This window comes from Gavialis gangeticus, unplaced genomic scaffold (assembly GCF_001723915.1).
Source record: "Gavialis gangeticus isolate Ggan-Ray unplaced genomic scaffold, GavGan_comp1, whole genome shotgun sequence".
NCBI lineage: Eukaryota > Metazoa > Chordata > Crocodylia > Gavialidae > Gavialis > Gavialis gangeticus.
In genome coordinates, this window is record NW_017729032.1 from 80429584 (window position 1) to 80446678 (window position 17095).

Genomic DNA, 17095 nt, shown 5'->3' on the forward strand with positions numbered 1-17095 from the left:
CCTGCCAACAATATCTCCAGTATAGAGATATCTTCACAATGCAATACTCTATCATAGGAGACGCCAAGCAACAACTGTACACCAGAATGAGTGCACACCAAAAATCTATCAAAGACAAGTACAGATGTTGGCTACAAAGGATCAACTCTCAGGATCATCATAAATTCTAGTTTATTGGATGGGATGTGAAGTCAGCAATAAAATCATAAATGCAAACTTTGAGTTATGAGGGGTACTGGTCATCTTAGCACACACGCATATGCACACATGCATATATGTACTCACTCATTTAAACCCATGTCATTTAAACCCATGTAGTATAAACCCATAGCTGCTGTAGCTGTTGTGAGTACACTGGTGTCACTATAGCTACCTATCCAAGGCCCTGGACTCTGCTGTCAATGGTCAGCTTCCTTCAAGGCAGCCTTCTCTAGACGGAGGTTGCCTACTTGTCCTTTTGTTTCGGTAGGTCAGGTTCTGGATGAGAGGGCGCCACTGAGGGTCACACTTCACTACCTTTTATCCATTTCTGGCAGACTTGTGTGATCCCCCAGCATCATCTTGGCTGCCTAATCCAGAGGTCACTGTCCTATGTGGGTTTTGAGTAGTACATGACAGCTGTTAGTCACAGGGGTCTCTGCTTGCTGGTACCTGAAGTTTTGGGAATCCACCCTTGACTTACTAACTTAATGTCTGTATTGTCATTGGTTACAAGAATAGTCAATATAGTGGGTGCCCAGGAATCAGTTCCTTGGCTTGATTAACTTTAAATGGCTTGTAGAGTAGAGTTTTATAATGGTAAGTTCCTCTGTCTAGGCTATTGTCAATTAACATCCAGAGGTACTTGGTTTGTCATCCATACTCACATTCATTCAAGGGACCGCCCAATCTAGCAGATGTTATCACTTTACAACTACAATTTCAGTGCAGTTTTTAACAATGGTCCAGGGTGTAACATTTTACAGGGAGTACATTCCTTAAGGGTTTAAAAGTATAAAATATAAAATACAAAACGCCTTGGTAAAGATGAGACAGATGAAATATAAAAATGCACTGTGAGAAATATATAAAAATGCAGCGTGAGGTAGTGAGGATCAAAGACTGCTGGGGACAGTAAGTGAGTTAGGTTAACACCAGAATATATTTACAGTCTTTGAAGTGGATATTTTAGTTTTTTTGTTTTCTTTAGTGACACTAAGCTTAATTGACATGTTGATGTAGTTTGTAGGTTTCTCTTACAGAAAGCCACTTCAGCTTTCTGGCTTGCTCTGAGCCTTGCCACACCCATGCAATGAGTGTGCTAGGTCTCTGCCAATACTTAGAAGGAAAAAGAAATGCACAAAATGGGGGTGGGGAGGGTGCAGGAAAGAATGGGCTTCTGTTACATCAAAGTCCAGAAGGGAAATGTACAAAGGGGGTTTTGTGCTACAAGAACACTACCTGTCTCCAATCTCTCATGCCTGATGCTCAAAGGGAATCTACAAACCACTTTTCACAGACAAGCCTATGAACTACACTTCATCAACCTCCTAGGTACAGAAACTCATGGACTCAAAATAGACACTGGAATTCTGACACTACAACCTGCTGGACATCTGACTACCCAGGTACCTCTGCACTTTTACCTGCTATCCCCCTTTCTTCCTACCCTAACCTGTTCCTCACCCCATGACACCTCCATTTCCGTTTTCACTGACTGGCTTTCTTGCCTGCTTTGCATGCGAGGCCAGCCTCTGTCTTCTTTACTATTCCTTCCATCCAGGAAGAGCACACACATCAACTGCAGGTGCTTCCTCAGCCTGACCGAGGATTTTTGAACCCAAAAGCTGGCATCCCAGGCAGCTAAGCTGAGCTCACCAAGAGCCTCACAACTGCATTGCAACCAGGAAGCCTCAGGCCTGTCAAAGACGTGATGGGTCTGGGTTTTTCCCAGCCAGGACTGTGTGAGTGCTTGTGGTGGCTACAGGTTATGGCACCTCCTACCCCCATTTCACCAGGGAGATCCTCTGTCCTGCCTGTGACCGCTGGGCTTCGATTACCTGTTCTCAGGTGGTTTTAGCCTTGCAGGTAGATGTCAAACACCTGTTGGGATCTTGTCAGTGTCAGAGTAGCTCTCTTTTCTCCGTGTCCCCAACCCCGTTCTCATCCGCCATGACTTGATGTTCCTCAGTGTAAGGGGTTGGTTCATGGGACACTCCGTGGCCCAGGATCACTTGGCGGTCACTTCACGTGGCTCCGCCACCCCTACACCCTGGCCTCATGCCACCTTCGGTGCATCCCTCATCTGCTGGTCTTGTTCCCCCAGCTGTGGGGTGACACCACCAGGCCTGCCCCTAAGTGACCATGAACCCATCGTGGTGATCACCGGCTTGGCCCCACAGCCCTCCTTGCCTGCTCCCCTCCCTTCAGGGAACAGAGAATCAAAGAAAACTCAGGCCTCACAGAGGCCCCCCTTCTGCCTCAATCTGTGGGCACTCTCCCCCTAGCTCTCTCTCCCTTAGCCAGGGTTAACTGAACAAAACAACCCAAAAGAAATGCTGCCTACCCAGCGTCTTGCTATCCGTTAAGCAACCTGCTCTGAGCCCTCCCCGGCTCCCTTCTGGCCCATCCCGGGCCAATCGCTCCCACCGGTCCCTCCTCCTGCTTGATACCCCAGCTGCCTGGCGGCGATGCCTGCCCCGACTGTACCCCTTTGGGGCTCTCCCAGGGTCTCTCCTCCCTGGCGAGGCTGTCCCCGTGCCCCGTTATTCTGGCACCCCACCTGTGGGTCGCTTTACTCTCTGGTCTCCTTCCTGTCGCGTCCTCTAGCTCCCGTGTTGTCCGGGGCAGTCTCCAGCCGGGAGGTCTGGTTCCGCTCCATCCGCGCCTCTGCTGGCTCTCCTGGCTTCGCGTTGCTTGCCATCCCCGCCGCCACTGTTCCTGTCACCGACGGTGCTGATTGCTGTTCCTTGCCTGGCCTACCCGCCCCCTCCACAGCTGCAGCCTCTGTTTTTATCCCTGCCGGCTGGCATCCCTCCGTGATGTCACCAGCTGCTTGTAATCGAATAAAGAGGCAGCTAATGAGCCGTGCGGGCTCCTCCCTCCGCCTCATGCGCATCTCGTCTGGAGCTGCAGGTGAGTCCCATTTACTGTTTTGCTTCCTGGGACACTGCCATTTCCTGGGGCTGTCGTGATGGTGGCAGTTCCACCAGGCTTCCTGACCCTGATAGAGTGTGGTTTTAATGGTCATACCCAGGACCTGGGGCCGCCTCCTTTCCCATAGCCCCAGCTCATATGTCCAAGTTGATCCTGGCATGGGAGCTCAGCAGGGACATGCTCTTCCCCTGCTGGCTGGTGATGCAGTGAGTGCTACCTCCACCTCTGAGAGCAGCCCATTAAGTGGTTTTAAAAAAAAAGAAAGAAATAGGTGTAGACAGAGTGAGAAGGGTGGCGCTCACTCCATTTGCAGGTGGAGCTTGGGGAACCCCAGCAGCGGGAGGTTCACTTTGAGGAACACCGACTGCTCCACCGAACCAGGATCCAATCAGGTGCAGTGGGGTTTCACTACATCCTCAGCAATGTTGAACACCGTCTCACTCGGAACACTGGTTGGTGGACAGGACATGTGTTCCTGGACAACTGTCGCCAGATCCAAACACATCCAGCTGCAGTGTGCCCAGTAGGCTAAGGGGTTACACAGCAGCAGCAGCTCCAGGTCAGCAGCAACATAGGCAGCCACCAAGGCCTGAGCACTACCTGCCTGATGGTGGGGTCTGGTGCCTCTGGACCCCACCATTGAAGCCATGCCCTTGGCTCACATTGGCAGTGCCTGTGGTGGATGAGGAGACTGGCTGGTGGATGGTGTGCTGGCATGGGATAGTGGATCCCTCTGTTCCACATCCCCCCGCCTCCCCCATTCTGCCTCCCTGACTCTCTTCACCAGCACCTCCATCCACTGATTCAGGCTTTGGCTGCTGCATACAATCCCCTTCACCCTCAGGTCATATATAGTGGCCAGTACATTGACCATACTGGACCACAAGGGATCAAGCTGTTTCCTGATGCCCTACTTCAGCCGTCTCACCAGTGCCTGCACATTTGGTGACAGCAGCCTGCCTTAGCCAGGAACATTGATCCCCTAGAACTTGTCCATTTGGTTCTGAAGTGATTCACTACAGGAATCACCTGTTTAAGCAGGGCATTGCCAGTGCTGAGGCTCTCAGTGGTCTCAAGGAAGGGCTTGAGGACGACCAAGAGGGAGATGGTATCCCACTCAGCTCTGTAAAGGGGGCCACTGATCCCAATCTCCCCAAGCAAAGCCATCTCCTGGATGGCCTTTTATTGCTCCACCAGCCTCTCAAGCATGAGGTATGTGGAGTTCCACCGAGTCTTCACATCCTGCATAATTTTGTGCTGCTGGATGTTCAGCTCTGTTTGTTTGTCCTGCAGCATCTTGCCCCTCTTGATGCTCCAGTGGAAGTAGCTTGCCAGTTTCCTGCACTTTGAAATGAGCTTGCTGGTGGTGCTGGCCCCTCCAAGGTGTCCCTAACAATGAGGTGGAATGTGTATGCCACACAGCAGATGCCAACAAAGTTGGCATCACGGAGCACCTTGACCATATGGGCTCCATTGTCGGTGACCGTGAACCCGTGGGTGAGCTCAGCCTGCCCAATGAGCCACCCCTGCACCAAGTGGGTCATGGCCCCGATGATCTCTGCTGCTGTGTGGGACTCATCCATCACCTCGGCTTGAAGGAGAGCCCACTGGCAGCTTGGCTTGTCACACCAGTTCCCTGTGAGGGAGAGGTATGGACTCCAGCCTGGCTGCTCCAGATGTCTGAGGTGAAGTGTAAGGCCACCTGCGGACCTGCCTTGTGCAGCTTCTCCCTCAAGTACTGCCTGCATGCCTCATACAGGGAGGGCGCTATGCTGTTGAAGGTGGTGCATGTGGGCACTTAGTATGATGGTGCCATGAGCTGCCTGAACCCTGGCCGCTCAACTAAGAAGAAGGGCTGGCTAGCCAGTGCAAGCATCTCCCCGATGGTCTGGGTGATCTTACTTGCCTTTGCAAAGTGCCCCCTTTCTGTCCATCTTTCCCCCACTGTTCCAGGGTGGCCTGCCTCTGCTTTGGGGGGACAGAGTGAAAGGTGGACACAGCTGGATGTCCTGGACACTGAGCACCTATGGGAAATCTAAGGGGTGGAGGGTTGTTAGTCCTCCTCAGACAGCTAGGGCCTTTCGTGTGTTATTTCTTAGGGGTGGATTTTGGGGTCAGGGATATACATAGAGCTACACCCCACCTTCATATACCCTATAAATACACAGAGGCTCCAATAAAGTTTGAAAGTATATTATAGACTTATGATCACAACAAAAAACAAGATTCATAGTAGGAAACATACATAATATCAAGTATTAACTATATACACTGGTTATAGTTATACACCATAAATAGATCTACCAGGGGACAGCAAAGGGCAGTGTCAGAGCCTTCACAGGCTCACTGAGCTGGAGTGACAGTCAGGCCCTCAGTCTTTTCCCTCAGAGGGTACTCAGACTGAGAGTGAGGTGATAATTACCAATACAATGGATGATCGAGGTCCCAATCCAATAACGCTTTTACAGGTAAGTATCCAATTATAATCTAATCCAATAGGTCACCCCTCTCTCTCACTGCTACATTCACTGCTCATACACCTCAGCCATGCAGGTATGATCACCAACCAAGTAAAGTTGCACATTGTTCAAACCTCACGTACTCTCAAGCATCCATATTCCATTCGCATGCTGAATTATGAATCAGGTTTCCTAAAATACTCACCAAAATCACACCATGTGTAAGTCATTCTTCTCACTAATCATACTTCTGTGCACATGACAGCCTATTATTGTGCTCTCAGGTGTAGCACACAGCACTCTACTGGACCACACCAGCTACTGTGCATGCTCCTCAGACATAAGTGGGTCACTGACAACATCAAGGTGGAAAGTTTAGCTATTCTAGAACCTTCCCACCTCTAATCGGTGTGCACATGCTCAGGACCACATCTCATGTTATGGACCACATCCAACAGGGGGCTTTGGAGCAAGAGGGGACTTGCCTTTGGGTATGCTCCCACTGGTGCCAGGCTGAGGAGGAGCAAGGGCAAGGGGTTGGTGCCTGCAGAGATGCATCAGCATCCTCGTGGTGCTCATGTGTTTTGTTCCCTTGCCTCAGCTGGTTTTGGTTCAGCAGTTCAGGCAGATAGCATATGTGGGATCATCTGTGAGCTCAAAATGATCCCAGACCACACTAACCACTCGCTTCTGGGTTGTGTGTGCATGTGTGGATGCTACCTTTTTCCCCTCCTCAGCAGGTGGAAGCACAGCAACAGGAGGAGCGGACTCAGCTGAGCCACTTGCCTCTGCACCCTTCACCTCAGCCTCCTGTGAAGTGCCTTCTAGGGAAGGAGACCTGGCTCTAAGGGAAACTTTAGGGTGTGGAGCACAACCTCAGCTGATTCCCACTCCTTCAACAGAATTCCCCTTGCTATGGTGTTCAGATCCAGCTCCAGCTCCAGCATCAAAATGAAACAGCTGGAAAAATTTTGCACAGCCCTAGTGGGCAGTGGGAACTGCTAATGGACAGAGGTGCCTCTTAACTCTAGTGCCTCTTAACTCTAGCCCTTCCCACAAACTGTCCATTGTAAAGCTTGTTTCATTTACGTTTCTGAACATCGTGTTGCACTTCTGTTGTAATCAAGTTTCTGAAGAACAGTTCACAATGTATCATGATATTGTCCATCTTTTGCCCTATGGTCTAGTGATTAATGTATTTGCCCAGGATGTGGAAGACATGGATTATAAGCCATCTGCATCTTGTAGAGATTTATAGTCAGATTTGTCACTTCCCAGGATAGTACCTGTCAGCAAGTCGCTCACCCAGCTCCATCATCAAAGCTAGTCTGTTCCCAAGTTCAGGTTTCCAGTCAGTTGATTTAACCCGGGGCAATCCTGTTCCCAAAGCAAACAACAAAATAAGCAAATGTGCAAATAAGAAACAAAATAATAACTTGTGATCTTTCCCCAGACTTGGAGAAGGATAATGCAGGTCCTGTTTCAACTCACCAGCCTCCTTTTTTCCCTGCTACTCTGCTTCTAGAGTTTTTAGGCCTCTTTGTGACTTCACCCTTACTGACTGATCAGTGCCCATGCCATAGACATGGAAATGTTAGGGAATAGGGAAAGAATCAGGGGAAAGGGTGCAGCTACAAGTTGTCTAGCCCCAGCTCAGCTCTACATTGCTTAATCCCAGCATGAGTGCAGGCCTAGGAAAAGCCCTTGAGCTCTGCAGGGCAAAACCAGAGGTTCCACAGGCTGGATCCTGCCTGTTGTTGACCCCTGTTTTAGAAGGTCATTGGTTTAAAAACAGAAATAAGTCAAAGGCCAGGGATCAGAACAAAGGACTACACCCTGTCAAGGTATTACCTTAACACTAGGTTATTGATACACGCTGTCTTGGCTGTACAGTGGTTCAGATTTAACTGGAAAGGTGGAAATTGTCCTTTTCCAACAAAACCTAGAGCCTGGTGCTTAGGCAATCTGCATGGGAAGTGAGAGAGTAGTTTTAGATATTCTTTAGAGTGAGGATAGCTAAAACCCAGTTCTTGTAGGCCCTGGGCAAATGCTTTAACCACTAGTGTTTTTGGTAAAAGGTGGGCATTTCCATCACCACTGTAGCAACATGTTGTCTATTTTTAAGCACCCAGTATGTTCTTATCTCAGAAATACAACTAGGTCTTAGGCTGAATTCAGTACATTAGATGTAAAATAGTAATGGATTCTATTCTACTGATGAGCCTTTATGGCATTGTACACGTAGTTGGAGCTTTTTTATTCACCGGTTTGGTTTGAAAAGGATTAGTGTGAGTTGTGACATGCAGAAGAGTCTGGTCTGAGTTGCTTCTGAGAATGTGTATGAACCTGATTCATAATGTTCAACTTCAAAATGGAAACACATACTTTGTTCAGGCACTGAATGCATTTGGAGGGTGCTGGTACTAGCTTAATTGGTCTTCAGACTTAGGCCTAAGTTCCCATTATGTTCCCATTCCTATTGAGGAAATTTAACTTTGGCCCTCAGCTAAGCAGGTATGAGACCTCTCATAACTTGCTCTCCTCAAACGCTGGCTTGGTTATACAATGTTTCATTGTGAGGCACCACTGAAAATTTTCTGTAAGCCACTGACAGTTTGAGAACTGTTGGCCCACTTCACTACTTGGTTAACAATTTGTATAGTTAAACTTGGTTAAGCAAGAACAATAGGTAACAATTGAGGGGCATTCATTGAATTGGTTGTATGCAAGATACAGAACTCATTATGACTGGCAGCTTAGCATGTGGAAGAAATGCAAGCTCTGATAAACTGGGTGTAGGTTAGGACCTGTCTGCATTAGAGGAGTTTCACTGGCTTAACTAAAATTACTTCGGATCTGTGTAGCCAAACCAGTTCAAACATAAAAAAGATCCTCACAGGAGGTGAGGAGCTCCATACCAGCTATGAACTGACTGCCCAGAGGAGTTTTTCATCTATTGACTCCTCTGTGAAGTCCTATGAAATATGAACGTTCATTTCTACCCAGGAGAACTTTTACAGTCTTTTCTCCAATGCCTGATGAAGGGTGTTTGTGCCTGAAAGCTTGCAATTAAAGATTTTTTTCCCCAGAAAATCTTGTTGGTCTAATAAAAGATATCATCTCTACTATGAGTCCTGATTAACATAAAAAGAGGTATTCTTACTTGTTGTAACCCTCATTTAATTCAATTTAATTTAGATTTTGTGGGGGTTAAATGGGCTAAAGTGATTAGATATTTGAATTGTTTCCATCTTGCCAGTTTTAAAATTTATTAATATCAAACTTTGCTAATATTTAGCAAACCCTCAGGTCTGAGAGATTATTAGACACAGCCATTGGCATAAACAGCAGAAGAATGCAGGCTAGCTGAGGAACTTGAGAGCGCAAAGCTTTTGCTTGGTTTCTAACAGACACCTTATATCTGTCATTTACTAGCTGTGCTTTATTCTGTCTTCAGTAGATGCATATTGGACCCATATCGGACATTGTCTATTTATTATGTTACAAAGATCATTTACCAGTTTAACTAAAGGCATGATTTAAAATTAATTTAATTAAATAGATGCAAAAGGCCACGTAGACACTCTTACCTGATAGCTATGCTTACAAATAATTTTGACAGGTTTAACAAAGCTGGTTGAAGAAGATTTAAGTTAAAATGGTGGACCTTCCAAGTGTGGACATAGTTTCTGTTATCTAAGTTTTTTCCCCAGCAAAAGAATATCCCATTATTAGATCCTACTCTTTCATGATATGACAGCTGTGGAATTTTGACTAGTTTTGATTGACACAGTTGTTTCTGTTTTAAAGGCTCACTTACAGAGTATGAATTGTCATGTTTTGGCTATGTTTTTATTATCATGTGCCGATGATTTACTTGACAGCTTTCAACTCTAGTGCTAAATTAATGCAATTTATTTCAACACACCAATTTCACAGTTCATGAATATATGTGGCTATTATTACTAACTTCTTAGTATAGCTGTGCCTTGAAAATTAACAGGCAGTATAATATCCAACAAAAATTATGTAGCATTGGAAAACATAACAATCTGGATGCAGGAGTTCTTGTTCTTAGAAAGAATTTGCTCACTACAGCAAACTACAAGGTCATGGGGCAAGGAATACTTAAGACATACATACAGATTATAAAATGCATTTGCAAATAAAGTACATACTGGCTATTTTTTAGCTCCTTTGCATTGCTTTAAAAAAGGGAGTGGACTCTTGCTGTAAGCAATCAGAATAGATTTCTTAGACTATAAAGAGAGTAGCACTCCCACAGGAACCACATCTTACCCCCTAGTATACTGGGTATGCTGAATGGGGGCATTATGTATGTCAAAACTGGGACAATTTGTGGTAGTGCAATGCAATGATGATCCCTACTATTTGTGTAAATGCTATAGATACTGCTCTAACTTAAGGCAGGTCTGGGCCAGCAGAGATCAAAGGGATATAACTGAGTCCCTAGTGCCCTCTGTCTCCCACATTGAACAGTCTTAGATATAGGAAAGAACTGTGTCTAAAGGGTGTTTTTAAAATAACAATCAGTCTTTCTGAATCTATCAGTCATTTTGCTGAAAACTAGCATTACTTTTGATATCAGCAGTATGAAACTCTAATGTCAGACTTACAAAGCATTTTCTATCCAACCTGCTATACCTCCTCTTTAGGATCAGATGAGCTTTCATATAAAACTATGAAACATTTTAATAAGTAGCTTGATTTTCCAGGGTGTAAAATGTACTTCTGGGACCTGTGCTTGTCCAGCATCTTTGAAGATCGGGCAGAGATTTGAAGATATGTATGCATATAAATATCAAATTAGGTATCTAACATTAGGCATCCAAGCTTGCCATTTATGGCTTATATTGTTTCATTTTTCAGTATTGCATCATGGTGAAAAATACTCATATACAAATGACAGTTCTGGGCTTAGCTTACTTATTACTTTTTAAATATTGCAATGTACCTTTTTTTACATTTGTGTATATGTATGGGCTAAATCCCAAACATGCACAAGTGAAGCTCCTCACACAACAATATCATTATTGAGAGAAAAGTATAAAGCTTCCACTTAAGGATTCCAATAAGGTAAGATAAGTTAGGGCAAGTGCTAACAAGAAGCACTGGTGGGACACTTTAATAAACAAATTACAATAAGTTCTTGAATCATGTTTATTGTAGTAATGCTTAAGGAAGAATCAAGATTAAGGCCATATTTTTTGATCTACTGCTGGATTCAAATATCTATTTTGGGTTAAATGGCCACATTCATCAGTAAAAATATAGAAATGAAAAATAATTTATATAGTTTTTTAAGACATGTATACAAGATTTGTGCTCTTGATCTTTACTGATTTAATACTATGTAGCCAAAAAGCCATATTCCAATCCTGTAGTGATATAACTGAATATTAAAAAAATCACTAACCTAAGAGCAAAATATTAGTAAGCTCAGAAACATGGGGATCAAGGGAAGGAAAACAGTGTGCACAAAACTGAAAATAGCAAAGTCTATAAAGAATATTTTTTAACTTTAATTTTCTGTTCTTCTACTATGGAAAATTCCAGAAGAAGCAAATTGTACTGTTACAGAGTATCTTATATTTTATTTTTTAAAACATCTAGTTTTATATGCAAATTAGGTGCAACCCTCAGGCTCCCTGTAAGTTGCTAGAGCAGCTCCTGGTGCTGAAAAGTTTTGGGCACCCCAGAATTACAGCAACACATTTGACAATGCTCATTTAAAATGCAGTGACAAAAAGTATGTAACAAGAAATTTCTGCCATCAGCATTCTGTATACTGGCAGTCACATGAAAGATGATGACAGCAAAAAGAGGCCATTTCAACCTCTCATTTCTTCAAACTCACTCATAAAGGAACGAATACAACACAGCTCAGTGCACAGTGTTGGTGCTAGTCCTAAGGAATGGACAATGAAGCATAACCCCAAGTTATAAACAACATGATCTCTGGTGAATATGTCACCTACTCTATATTATGACAAGCAACATGACTTAACTGCAGGTGTGATTTTCCAGAGTGCTCTGTTGTGGTCTAAGTGAAGTCAGTAGAAAAATCCTGTTGCCTTCAGAGAGACTAAAATAAGACAGCAAGTGTTGTGGAAATGCCATCCTTACTCTATGCCAACAAAATTTAGAGCTGGTTTGCACACTTTTTTGTATAACAATTTTGGTTAATTTTTGGTGCAATATTTTTCAAAATAATTACACTTCTGTAGTCCTTATAATGGATACTGTTATAAACATATCTACCAGAGAGCTTATATATCTTCTCTACAAACAAGATCAGAAGTTCTCAGATATTTTCTTATTGTGTACCCCCTTCCAGATTTACCAGCTGCCAATGTAACACTACCAGCATATGTTTTATATTTTAACCTCTTAAATGTCAATTATTATTATAATGAAAATCAAATCCGACATTATGCAATTTCTCCTGCATAACCCTCAGTGGTCTTGCCTAACCCCCAGGGTTATGCATACCACAGTTTGGGACTGCTGAACAAGATCATCAAAAGGAACTTAAACTTTTAGAATTGCATCCGCACTAGGGAAATTATACTATATCAGCTTTTTGACAATATCAATATATCCTAAATAAGGAGTTAACTCTGTTTACACTAAGTGAAAAGTCATGTGTAAATATGCTAGTTAATTCCTTTTTCAAACAGAGGTAATTTTCCTAGTCTAGATGGGTGCTTGGAGTTAACCTTTAACTTTGACATGAGTTTATTATTTTATCTTTTGCTTCAGATACTTATATAAACATAAATATATGTCATAAAGAATTATTGACCATGTTATAAGGTAGTAAGGGAGAAGGGTATGTTTGCAAGAAGTTATATGTTAGGATAATTCAACTAGAATTATGCAAAACACTTTCGTGGGCATTGATACTTGTCACATTATAGCTTCTGATTGTCAGAATGATGGGATGTAAAGCAACTTGACACATGCACTAGAGGCTCGTGAGTCCACTGAAGTCAATATGGATATTCCACTGATCTCACTGGACTTTGGATCCTGTTGAAGTCAATGAAAGACTCTTATTGATATCCAGCATTTGTCAAACTTCAAGAATGAGCTGAGTTAAAGTTTCTTCTATTAAATTTTCATGACCGAAGCTGCAAAAATCTTTGTTAGGGTAGGAGTTAGTTATAGTAGAACTAAGATTATTATAGCTCCATTTTATAGTGCTTCTAACACTCGTTTGATATTTATCTTGCAGTATCTACCCTTGCAAATCGTAATTAAATGCATTTTTGGACTCTAAATTTAAACTGTCACGTGCCATATCTCAGCAGTAACATTTATGCTCATTAAAGCTTATCAAAATGCAGAATCTACTAGCAGTGCAGCTCCTGCTGTGTTCATCTTTGCAAGCACTGTTACATTTAGAAAGGTACATATACTATGGCAGCAGAATGTTTCCTGACAGGTGGTATTGCATACAGCAAAGGGGGTAGGATGTCTTCTTTCCTCTTACCCCTATGTAGAATATTTTGTGTTGCTGACTGGTAACGTCTACGTTCATGTTGTTTTGAACAATAAATATAATGTAGACTGAGGAAGTAATTCTTTGGCTGAAGCTACAAAAACCTGACAATAGCATGTAGAGCCTGTAACTGCCACGTTGTATCAGTATGAAAGGCAATTAAAATGTGGAGTGTAAAATGCATTCATTGTTAAAAAATAAAACCCTCCATAAACTAGCAGTGTCTACTTTTCCTGAAATGAAGACAAATCCATCTACCACAATTTAAAGCAGGAAGTACTCAGTAATGAACTTGCAAAGGTGAGGATTTGATACAAAAATCTAAAGAAGGCTACTAGCAGGGGGTTGGGTATGAAAAGTTGTAAATTAGGCAAAGCAAACTGTCAGAAATGTGCTATTTTTCTAACTTTATCACTGCAGTGACATGAATCCAAAAATGTACAAAGTTGTTTTGGTCATGTTAAAAGAATAAAAAATAATACTCAGATATAAATTCGTATCTTGATGCAGCACTGGTACGCTTGGTAAAACACAAAGGGTATAGAACTGTTGTTTTCATCATAATATTAAGGGGTAAAAAGCTCACAATTTTTGAGCCTTTAGTGCTTTAATACATGACCTAGTCCTTTAAATGATAGCAGCAGTAGAGTCAGGGACAACAGCCATAATCTGGAATAGCAGTTAAACTGTTGACGGTCTTTTTAGGTATTCAGCCAGGTTTGTTGGGTCAACTTGTAGTGATGACAATTTTCTTATATACAATTGATACGTTTTCCCCAGAAAATATTCTTGGACACTGACATGCTTGTTTTAAGAGGAAATTTCCCAAAATTATAGTTGTTTGCCTTGTATGTCACTTAGTCATTTGTTCAGATATGAGATGATAAACAGGTGCAGGTGCTTCAAAGGTGCTGGTGTTCTGCTTTTCTTAAAAGCTTGTCTACACAGTGTGTGTGTAGGTTAGTTTTCTATTCAGAATTGTTTTTATTTATGTTGAAATAACCTGTGTGAAAGAACATGTGATGCACTTGTTAGGCCAATTAACTGGTCCGCTAACATGTAACCCGTACTCTGTTAGAAGAAATACTAAGTTTATTGTGCCTTAAATTCCTATGGACTTAACTAGCAAATTACCTATCAAGAATTATGGGGTGTGGGGGGTGGGTGGGGATGGAGTGCCGCCACCCACCACCCCACGCTGCTGCCATCTCCCAGGAGCAGGGCTGGGGGGAAAGCTTGCCTGGCTGTGCCCTCCATCCCCCTCTGCCAGCACCACATGTTGCCCCATCTCCAAGGAGCAGCAGTGTTGGGCTTGCCCCCCCCCACTGCATCACCTCTGTCCCCACCATTGTGACAGTGCTCTGCTTTCCCACTGTATCCCTGCCATTCCCTCTGTCCCCCTCCACTATCACCCCGTACAAGACAGGCAATCAGTGAAGATAGGCAGTAAAGCAGACTGCCTGTCTTGTATGCATACCAGCCCAGCTTCTGGCTTCTTTACTTTTCATTCCATCCAGGAAGACCACGCACCAACTGCAGAAACTTCCTCAGCCAGACAAAGGGTTTGTCGAACCCAAAAGCTTGCTTAAAAATTGTTTTCCAACTATTTAAGTTGGTCTAATAAAATATATCAGATTCACCCAAATAACCTTGTCTGTCTATGTTCTTAGACCAACACGGCTACAACCCACACCCCTGTAACTACCTTGTAGGCAGACCAGGTTCTTTGGGTGACTGATATCTTTTATTAGACCAACTTAAATAGTTGGAAATTTTTCCCCCAACTATTTAAGTTGGTCTAATAAAAGACATCAAAGTCACCGAAAGAACTTTGTCCGCCTAAATCCTTAGACCAACACGGCTACTACCTATGCCCCTGTAACTACCTTTTACCCACTGCCAGCTCATCTTACCAGAGGTAGCCTACACCAAGGCCTCTGAAAGCACTCTGTATTAGCTCAGCTGTCACGTGCAAAGCAACTATGCTCTGCTAGACCCTCCTCAGCAACAATCTGCATAACAAACCCCCACTCACTATTCAAAGCATCTTAGGAGTACAAAAGGGCTCACTGCAGGGGAGGTATGTAAGATTATAGAAATGATAGACCCATTTTTTCTATCTCCCAATACTGGAAGGAAACTTTGGGAAATGGTTCTCAGAACTGAGGAGAAAATATATTATATTTGGTTCCGTGAAACCTGAATAAAGGAAAATAATTGCTTGTTACTTTTCTCAGTTCCAACACACCCTAACTATGATTTGACACAGTCCTAAAGGGCAGAACTCTTATTCATTTTTCAAGGTCTGGCATATCTGAAAGAGAGGATTAGGGAAGATATGTTTGGAGAATTTTTAGCTTCTTTTTAGGAGCAAGGCCAGATAGCTCAGGAATGGACAGCTCTTTAGATAGGGAGTACTGTACTCTCAACAGGGCCTTGTCATATCATAGCAATATTTATGAATTATTTCATGGAATATTCATGCTAAACTCTTCCAAATATTCATGATATATTTGTTAAATGATAATGAAATGTAAAACAGCATAAAGAAAGTATCTCAAGCATAAGCTTAATAAAATAACACATTATGTAAATTTTTCCTACCTAAAAAGTTCCAGAAGAAGCATAGTTTCTGCACTTGAAAATCTACTTTCCACACACAAAGATATTTATGATACTTTTTTTTAAATGTCATGAAATATTTCATGAAATATTGCCAGAAATTTTCATGAAATATTTCACGAAGCATAAAGAAAACATCACAGTCTCAAGTTAAATAAAACATAAATTTAAAAGAAAAAAAAATCAGCCTCTGTCCTTGAGTAGGAACATGAGGAATCCCTGATTACATGCCTCTTGCAGTGCATATTTTGGATAGGTTATCTTAGGATTCAGAGGAATCTGAGAGTCTCTGCACTGCTTGCTCTCAAATCTATCCTTTGCAAGTATGCAGTTATAGTACAAGGGAAGGTATCACTCAGCAATCAGTCTTTATATTTGTCATGATACAGTGCCATTTTCCATTTAGTTCCTACACTCATCCTGTAGTGACAGCTGTTAATTAAATGGTTCCAAAGAATTCATTTCTGTGTTCAAAGCCCTGAGCCTATTCTATGTTTAAATGATCAGTCAGCAGCCTTCTTAGGTTATGGGCAGGAGTGATTCAGTTTAGGTCAGAGGCAGATAGACAGGTAAGGTGCTAGGACCCAGCTGCTGGTACTTTTCCCTGTGGCAGCATGGGAAAGCGACTGCTGCTTCTGAGTGCCACCAAAGGTCCATGTCCACAAGCTGTATCAAATGACTCTGCAAGCCATAGTTTGCCAACTCCTGCTCTAAGACATTAAGTGGCACTTACGTGGATTTTGGTATGTATGTTTTCAAATAAGATTTTGTTCCTTCCTGCATCCGTCCTTGAAAAGCTGTTAATCTGCCTCCCGTAATAGGCTTTTCTCTTAGCTTTAAGCTTCTAAGCCACATAGGACAGGGGAAGACTCTCATTACTACTAGCCAAATAGTAAAGGCCTTTTTCCAGGAAATGAGACAGCAAGATTCTGCACTCTTCTCATACATCTCCCACGTGACAGGGAAGTATCGTAACTACCAAACCTTTTTCAAAAGTTGTTATTAGGGTGGTATTTTAGTTGCAAAGCAGTGTTGCATTTTGTTACTTGGTGACTGTGGCAGAAAGCCACCTTGGTTTCTCCCCAAGAAATCTCTGCCCTGTGACACTGTGATTCAAATCTCTGTGCCGTGACCATTCAATTAGGATGGGCCCAGCACACAGGGGACCACACCCTCAGCCTGTCTCTTTAGGGAACTTGAGCTGGCTGCATTCCTGAGGGAGGGGGGAAACCTGCTCCCTCTGCTTACGTGACTTGCATCACTTACCTGGGTAAGGGGTTTCTACCTGGGGAGCTGGGATCTGCCCGGTAACAGGTGATGCATTTCAGATTGGTTGGCTGACAGCCAACTGGGG